The 8296-nt window shown below is 38.2% G+C and overlaps 1 protein-coding gene across 2 annotated transcripts in view; it reads right to left on the bottom strand.

The window, feature by feature from the left end:
- myrip.L (myosin VIIA and Rab interacting protein L homeolog) overlaps positions 1–8081 on the bottom strand; it is a 187285-nt gene extending 179204 nt beyond the window's left edge. For both annotated transcript variants that reach the window (XM_018267523.2, XM_041566087.1), the window contains exon 1: positions 7318–8081. The gene's annotated coding sequence lies outside the window, so the exon portion shown is untranslated. The remainder of the gene's footprint in view (positions 1–7317) is intronic.
- Between the last annotated feature and the right edge of the window lie 215 nt (positions 8082–8296).

The following is an 8296-nucleotide window of genomic DNA, read 5'->3' on the forward strand; positions in this document are numbered from 1 at the left end:
AAGGGCATTCAGGAGGAACGTATGTTGATAATTTATATGAGCTACTGGCAGAGTAAGCTGTCCCGCATCATTACAATGTCTGGCTAAGGGCAGAACCTGTGCTGATCTGCTACAAGGCCCTGCAGGGCTGGCTGAGAGAATTTATGTGGATCTGCAACTACGCTGAACAAGCAACAGGAATGCTGCAATGCTGATCAGTTCCAGAGCAAAAAATAAATAAATAAAACATCTTTACTTATTCATTGCAGAGTGAGGAAATCTGTGGTAATTCTGTGTAATGCAGTACAAGGGTGCTGGGGCAATCTACAACAGGGGGTTTCAACAATATGCTTGAAACAGATTACTCATTGTCCTTTATTTGGGGTATTGACTGTTTTATGGGCTTTTCTCTTATAGAAAAAAAGACTAAAGTTGTGTGAAGTCCTAATCATGAGGCGATATTAATAACAGCAACTGCCTCCTCTAAGGTCACTGCCAGCACTTCAAAGGATTTCAGAAGATCACATCTGAATAGATATGTTTTATTTGCATCTTGTGATCTTAGTTAAAAAGTAACTTATTACTAATGTTTAAAAAACATTGTGAATAGTACCAGCTATCTACAAAGTGAAAATGTTATTTTAATACACAATACACCACGCCATGTTTTGTTTCCACTTTTGAAAACGTATATTTATCAAAGACGGAAATCTACTGCTCAATAGATGGATGCTGCAATGCAGCTGAACGTAATAGGGATATTCGACTAGTCCTAGGAAGGTGAAATCACATACTACATACTACTCTGACATATATGTTTAAGATGGCAAGATGGAGCTGGGCCAAAATAGCAGGGACTGACCCAGAAAAAAACTAACCTAACATGATCCTGACAAAATATCCCAGACTGACCAAACACATACCATTGTTCCTCATGGCTAAACCTTTGCCTTTCTACAAAATGGCACAAAAGTATTAATACCTCTTCATTGCAAGGCTTCAGATCCTTCAGACACCCCAAAGGAATAGATCCAAAACAATCTAAGTATAAAATGTGATTGCAAATATACTCAACGTTTTAAACTTGAACAGTGCTGATTTATTAATGAACAAAATACAAATATTTCAATGAAAATGCTTGGTAACTAAATGCTTCTTTAGTATCTTTAGAAAATCACCTAACCCTTTATTCTCTCTGTCTCCCCATTTCCCCTCATCCCTTATTTTCCTTATCCTTTCTTAGTTTATTGTACAGTACCAACATTCAACTGTCCCATATAACTAAAAGTAATATGTGTCATCTGAGATCATTTGGAGTGACAGATCTAGGGTAAAGAAAATATATGTGGCTTAAGGCAGACTGGAAACAATTTTAGAAACTGCAACGAGAACTAGAATCTATTAAACAACAATCAGGTAAGAGAAAAAAATATGAAAATATTTTGTACTGAAACCGCATAAAGCTTTTCTTAAAGAGATACTGACACCAGAAAATAACTTTATTATATCTGTCATAATATTGTCTTTGCATACTATTTATAATTATGCCATAAATGTATTTCCCTGATGCTTTTACATTACCTTTCTTACCCCCCTGTTCCTCTATGAGGGGGCAGCCATATTTGTGCAGCAGGTGGTCTTTAGCATTAGACACTCTAACTGACAGGTTGAGAAGAGTCAGTCAGGTTGGCAAGTCGGGTTAAGGAACTTCAAGTAAAAATTACTTACAAAAGCAGTACTATCCGTGAAATCAACATGACCTTTAGGTACTGTAACTTTTAATGTAAATTAATAATTTGAAAATACATTTTTAGTGTCAGTATCACTTTAAAGCCAATGTTAGTAGGGGGTCCGTGACATTGCAGATTACATACAGCAGCAATCAGCACAACTGTAAGCTGTAAGGGCACTGACACCGGTAACAATTCCATGTGTCTCTGAGAAAATTATTGGATTCTTGGGTGTCAAAACCTTTGGGATTGCGTTAGGCAATCCCAAGGCAATTGCTGGTCAAACAGGTAGATTTGAGGTACTTCATGTTTGGTCTTGTGGAGTAGATATTTAGATTACAAGTAAATACCCCCTCCCTTCACCTTATGTTTTGACCATAATGAAGTCCTTTATACAGGGAGATTATCTGTGCACTGGGAATCTAATTATCTACCTTGACAAGGACCAAACATAGAGTAGCTTCAGTTTCCATGTTTGCCCTGTTTAGCTCTAGTAAAAATAAACACAATACATTTTTGTGATAAAAATAACAGGCAAATATATATTTAGCACAGCCCCTATCATTGCACTCATAATGAACAAGAATACACTGCCCCTTTAAATGAATGCTCATTGATGTCCTGTTACAGAGCTATTAAAGGGATTGTTCACCTTCCAACGCTTTTGTCAGTTCAGTTGTTTTCAGACACTTCACCAGAAATAAAGACTTTTCTCAATTGCTTACTATTTATTTCTATTTATAAGGTGTCATTTTTCACCTTATGTCTTTCTGAAGCAGCTCTAGGAGGGAGGTCAACGACTCTGTAAATTGTTCTAAATTGATACATTTAGTTGATACATTTCTTATCTTTGACCCTGCTGAGCAGAATCATTGGGTTTCATTAAAGGCAGCTGTTAGAATTGATACAATAGTTGCTAATACTCCAGTGATGCTGCTGAGAAATGTATCAACTAAAATTGTAACAGTTCAGAATCTGCACCTGAATTACTGAGCTGCCAGAATCAAACACCAGACAGGTACATTAAACTTTAAAGGGGAACTCCGGCTTTCAAACCAAAATTTCATAAAGAGGCCCACATAACACATAAACCCCTATTATACCCATCACAGTTACCTGTTTCTTCAAAAAATATTAATAAATGCCCTTCTCTATGCTGAAATCCAGTTGTTTAACAATTCTTCTCTTTCTGCATCATTTGAAATCCTGGCAGGGAAGGAGGGACTAAACTCCGATGTTCAAACTGTAACAACTTCTCCACAGCTCACAGACAGCATGCAGGAACTACATAATCCAACCAGTAACAGTAGTCAGCCAGCTCAGCAAAGTAGTCAGATAGATCAGCAGGAGAGCAGGGGGCTAGGCTTAGGAAACTGTCAGAAACCATTAAAAATCATGAAAAGTCTACATATTTTTCAAATGATGTATATACTGCAATGTTGCTTGAATTATGTTTACTTTTCAAAAAGCTTCTTAAGTTATTTTTGTGTGGTGTTCCCCTTTAAACTTTAATTTTGGTAAAACAGTAAAAAATAAAACATAGAAAGCAATTGAAAAAAGTCTTTATTTTTTTTTTTTAAAAAAAAAAAAGTATTCCAAGTTTTCCAATTCTTATAGACCAATTCTTGTTTTCCCCATGGGAAGTAGTGATGGGCGAATAAATTCGCCTGGCACGAATTTGCGGTGAATTCCCGCGTTTCGCCTCCGGCGGGAAACTCCAGCGAGAATTTGCTGGTGAAAATTCGCCGGCGTCAATTTCCGATTTTTCTGTGAAAACTTTTGTTTGCTCGATTTTATTCGTGAAAAGGTTTGAAATGCTCGATTTTATAGTGAAAACGTTCGAATTGCTTGATTTTTTTGTGAAACTTTCGAATTGCTCTATTTTTTCGTGAAAACATTCAAATTTCACAATTGTTTTGTGAAAAGGTTCGAATGTCATGATTTTTTCGTGAAAACGTTCGACTTTCACGATTTTACTGTGAACTTTCTAAATTTCATAAATGTCTAGTATAAAAAGATATAAAAATAACATTTCTGTTTTCAAAATTTATATTTTGATTGCTAAGAAAATAAACAATAAGTTTGTCATCGGTTTTAATAGATCAGCTCATTTTAGAGCAGACGAAAAGTTAATAAAATAATTAGAGAATAGAAAGAAAAATCACACTTGTGAAGAGTCATGTATGCAAAATCTGAATCTACATTTTGTCACAAATTGAACCTTTCATAACTACACACTACAAAATGTCATTAAATCAACCACAAAATAACTAATTTTAAAATGTACAGTTTTCCCATTTGTGTATTTTAATAATGTTAAAAACCTATACATTATGCAATAGATAAAAGAGAAATCTACAATATTTGATTAAATCTGTGAAACTTATATTAATGATGTTTTCCAACAAGTCATGGAAGTTGTGACAGACAGTGTCAGTTATCACTTGTTATATAGCACTTGTGATAAATGTTTGCAGCTATGTCAATTATACAATCATTATAAAAGCTGCAGTGTCAAGTACATATCTACTTATTTGTTGTATCAATATTTTGAAATAAAGATAAAGGTGAAGAATCAGCTAGGAACTATCTTTAAAAAATAAAAAGTACTAAAAATTCTGTTTCTGTCTTGACTTCTGGGAAGATAATAAATACTCATGTAAGCCTCACTTATAAATATAGCACATAGCAAGCAATATTATACAATAAATAAAATTTGAAAATAAAGTATGAGAGCTCCAGGTAGTTGAACTGCATCACACTAAAAAAAATCCTGCCACAATGTACAACTACGAGACGTAAGCTCCAGGCTGTAGTTGAACTGCATCACACCAAAATCCTGGCACAATGTAGAACTACAAGCAGGGCATAAGCACCTGTGTGATTTTTTGCAGAAAAAAAACATAACATTACATTTTTACTGCAAATAAAGAATCACAGGTTTCTGCAACACTTGCAATTGCCATTTTGTGCAGAGATTTTGTTTTATACAAAAGAGGCATTGAGACTAGAAGTGCCAGCCCATCATTTGTAATGTGTAAAGGGCATATGCAAGGGGAACTAGTATAAGGTGCAGGTGAATTATTTCTAACTAGTAGTAAAACTACAATAATCTTTAATAATAAAGTGGTGAACACAACATGTTTTGAGCAAAGCCCTTTATCAAACACTGACTAACATGTTGTATATGCCACTACCCTTCCCAGAAAAATGTAACAGCCTCAAAAATGCTTTTTGTGTCCTGATGTTGGTTGAAACAATGGACCCATGTGCAAGACAAGAGCTTTCCACCAGCCTTCTTATTCAATCCATCAGAAAATATAATAGTAACCACTTTCATGTACAGCAGTCTCAGGACTATAGGGTCATGGTATTGGCCACACTCTTTGATAGTTTTGACCTTTCCTACAGTCCACAAATACAACATTCCTCCAGCACATGTTAAGAGGTTTGGGTGAGGTTATATTCAAGGTAGGACTGGAGCATTGGGGGCCCACCGGGTTCCAAACGTCAGGGGCCCCAGCGTGCATGCGCGAATGCCACCACAAATCATTGTTTTCTTTTGGGAGCCAGCAGATCAGGGGAGTGGGTCTGGGCCAGGGCCCATGAAGGCTGAAGCCCACCGGGTTTTTTTCCTGGTTTCCCGCCCAGTCTGACCCTGATTATATTTGTACATGAATGACTATTGGTGGAAACCGGTAATATGTATTATTTATATTTATATTATTATGTACAGTATGTACCACTATGGGGCAATGTGTTATGTGGGTATATAAGGAAGCTGCAAGTGTTTCTTTTAATGATACTTTGTCAACTTGAAAAAGGACCAGGAAGGCCTGAAAAGTTGCTGGAGTTGCCATATGTGAAAATAAAGGCAGTTTTATTTCTGTCAAATGGGAGTGCCTTTGTGATTGTTTCCTACAGTCCCTAAAAGATTTAGTATAAACGCAGTGTCTTGCTATGATAGTCCAGAGCACACTTTCCTTCAAAATCACATGTAGTTTTGGGTGTAGGCTCAGAAGGGATACACTGCACTACCTGTGTCTGACATTTAGGTTGCTGCCAGTTCAGCACTGGCATTCACTACCTTCCACTCAAGGAGTCATATCTTTATCTGGCAAATATGTTCATATAAATGTATAAATGAGCACAACGATAATTGTAAACTTGGGGAAAAACTGTATTAAGAAGATATTGTGTACCAAAATGCAGCAAATAAAATGGTTTGCTAAAAGCCTTTGTGAATGAAAAGCGTGGTTTGGATGCAAAAATGTCACTTGCTTCCAGATGCACAGAGAAAATGTAAAATCATGAGAGGAAAATAACTGCTGATTACTGAAACACAGTTATAGGATTTATTATCTGGCAACCTATTATCCACAAGGCTCAGAATAAGCCAAAGCATTCTACTGAAACAATTCTCCATAAGCTTTTACTGTGTAATAGTAAGACTCGTACAGTGCCAGAGTATATCCATGCCAATGATAAATTAATCCTTATTTTTCATTTTCAGGCATGTTACTCTGCATGATGGAAAGATGCCTTATCTGGTGAGCTCAATATCAGTACCTGCAAATGTATTCACTGAAAATTAGACCTATATAGTAATGATAGTATCTGAGTACAACAATGAGAAAATATGGGAGGATGTTGTGACATATCAAACTCTGTTCCCAGTAGCTTAGAGGCTCAGGTGTTGGTAGCTGCTGCATTTAAACCTATGGATATAAAGTATAGAAATAAACAAATACCAAGTAGGGGCACTACAGAAATAATTCCCTAAGCTGACACTGAATAGAACAAGATCTACGTATATGGTTAGGTTGTGTGATAATGCAGCAATACTGCCCAACTTCTCAGATGTATTTTCCATTACATTTCCCAATGTGTGGGGTGAGGTGGTTTCTAGGGCACCACTTCCATCCAGAGAGGCAGACATGACCCAAATTATTCCTTTTTTTCCCAAAGAAATGCAAGTTCACATGATGATAGATATTTGAATGAACTGCAGTTTCAACAGCAACAGCCTGCGCCCAGTTAGATCAATATCAATGCCTTTTCCATTCTTGTTTTCAGCACTTTTATCAAACATTTGTTTGCCAAACTTGTCATTTAGCAAAGTATTATAAAATATCCTTTTATACAATACAGTGTTGTACATTAACACTATCCAGTAACAGACAAATCACTTTCTTTCACTGAAAACCTTGATGCATGGCATGTATAACATCCTTGGCTGCTGCAAGGTCTGCAGTTTTGCAGCCAGCCCATGGGGACTTGGTAATTCCCAGCAGCCACTATAAGGACATTCATATGTGATTGATAGACTTTGTAATTGCCATTTGCTGTATTTGTAAGGAGAACAGGAGCAGATTGTTATAATGGCATAAGCCACAGTGAACTAGAGGTCTGAACTAGTGCCACTGCCAGCCTAGGGCACAGGGTCAGCTCCTTCACTTCCCCTTATAATACAGCATGGCATTGCACCATCCCAAGGACCTACATCCTTCTCCCAATGGAAGGAAGTGGCCCTGCCAGCCACCGTCCATGACCTCCTCCCTCCCCCTCCAATGCAGATGCCAGAAGAAGGGGAAAGGCAAGATGGTACCTGTGTGTCAGCCCAAGTTGCTAGATCCGCAGGCAGTGTTGGGGTTCAGGCTGCAGCTGGATGGAGATACTCCTCGCTCTCTTACAACCTCGGCTGCTGCTGGCAGATCTCACACGAGTGCAGAGCCTGCAGATACAACTGCTGTGTGTGATGTGTGAGTGTGTATGTGCGCGCACTGCAGCGCTGCTCCCTGGCTCGCCGGCTGGGGGTCGGATGCAGAAGCGGGGTCACGGCAGTGGCAGGCTACTGAAAGTCACCTGAGTGCCAGGACACGGATAATCACTAGCGCGGAGAAGGGGCTGAGCCAGACCGAGCCCGTAGGCTTTGTAGTGAATGGCTAGGCGTGTGATGTGTGCGCCCTGGCACAGCAGCTCCCTGTCAACACCCAGAATCCTCCCTGGAGATCAAGCACCGAGAATGTGTCCTGTGCTGGAATCGCTATTCATATTTATTTTGTCACGTATTCTGTGCCACTGCAGAGGGAAAACATGAAACGCTCTAAATATATCTGTTTATTGGTATATTGATTGTTCTACCCCACCCCCAAAGAACCACACACACACAGAGTCTGGTACCGAATGCATAACTAGGAAGTCTCTATATTGAAAAGGATAAAGTTGAATTATGAGCCTAAAGCGTGGTCCTTATGTGGGTTAGGGTTAGAAGGTGGGTTAGGTATTTGCTGCTTGGGGAATGGTCTACTTCATATTAAAGGGGACCTGTCGCCCTAAGAAATAATTCCAAATCCTATTTGATGTTAATCAAGCAAAATAAACTTCACTTACACTATGTAAATTATTTAAATCCTGTTTCTGTTCTTGGAATTCACAATCATTTAAAGCGGGCAGCCGCCATTTTGTGGACACTTATTAAGGAAAGTTTTGCTTCATGCCAAAATCTTGTTTATTTTTCAGAATGGGGAACCTGATGCCAAAGCCCATACACTGGCTCAGGGCCGGAACTAAGGGTAGGCAGAGTA

This window comes from Xenopus laevis, chromosome 6L (assembly GCF_017654675.1).
Source record: "Xenopus laevis strain J_2021 chromosome 6L, Xenopus_laevis_v10.1, whole genome shotgun sequence".
NCBI lineage: Eukaryota > Metazoa > Chordata > Amphibia > Anura > Pipidae > Xenopus > Xenopus laevis.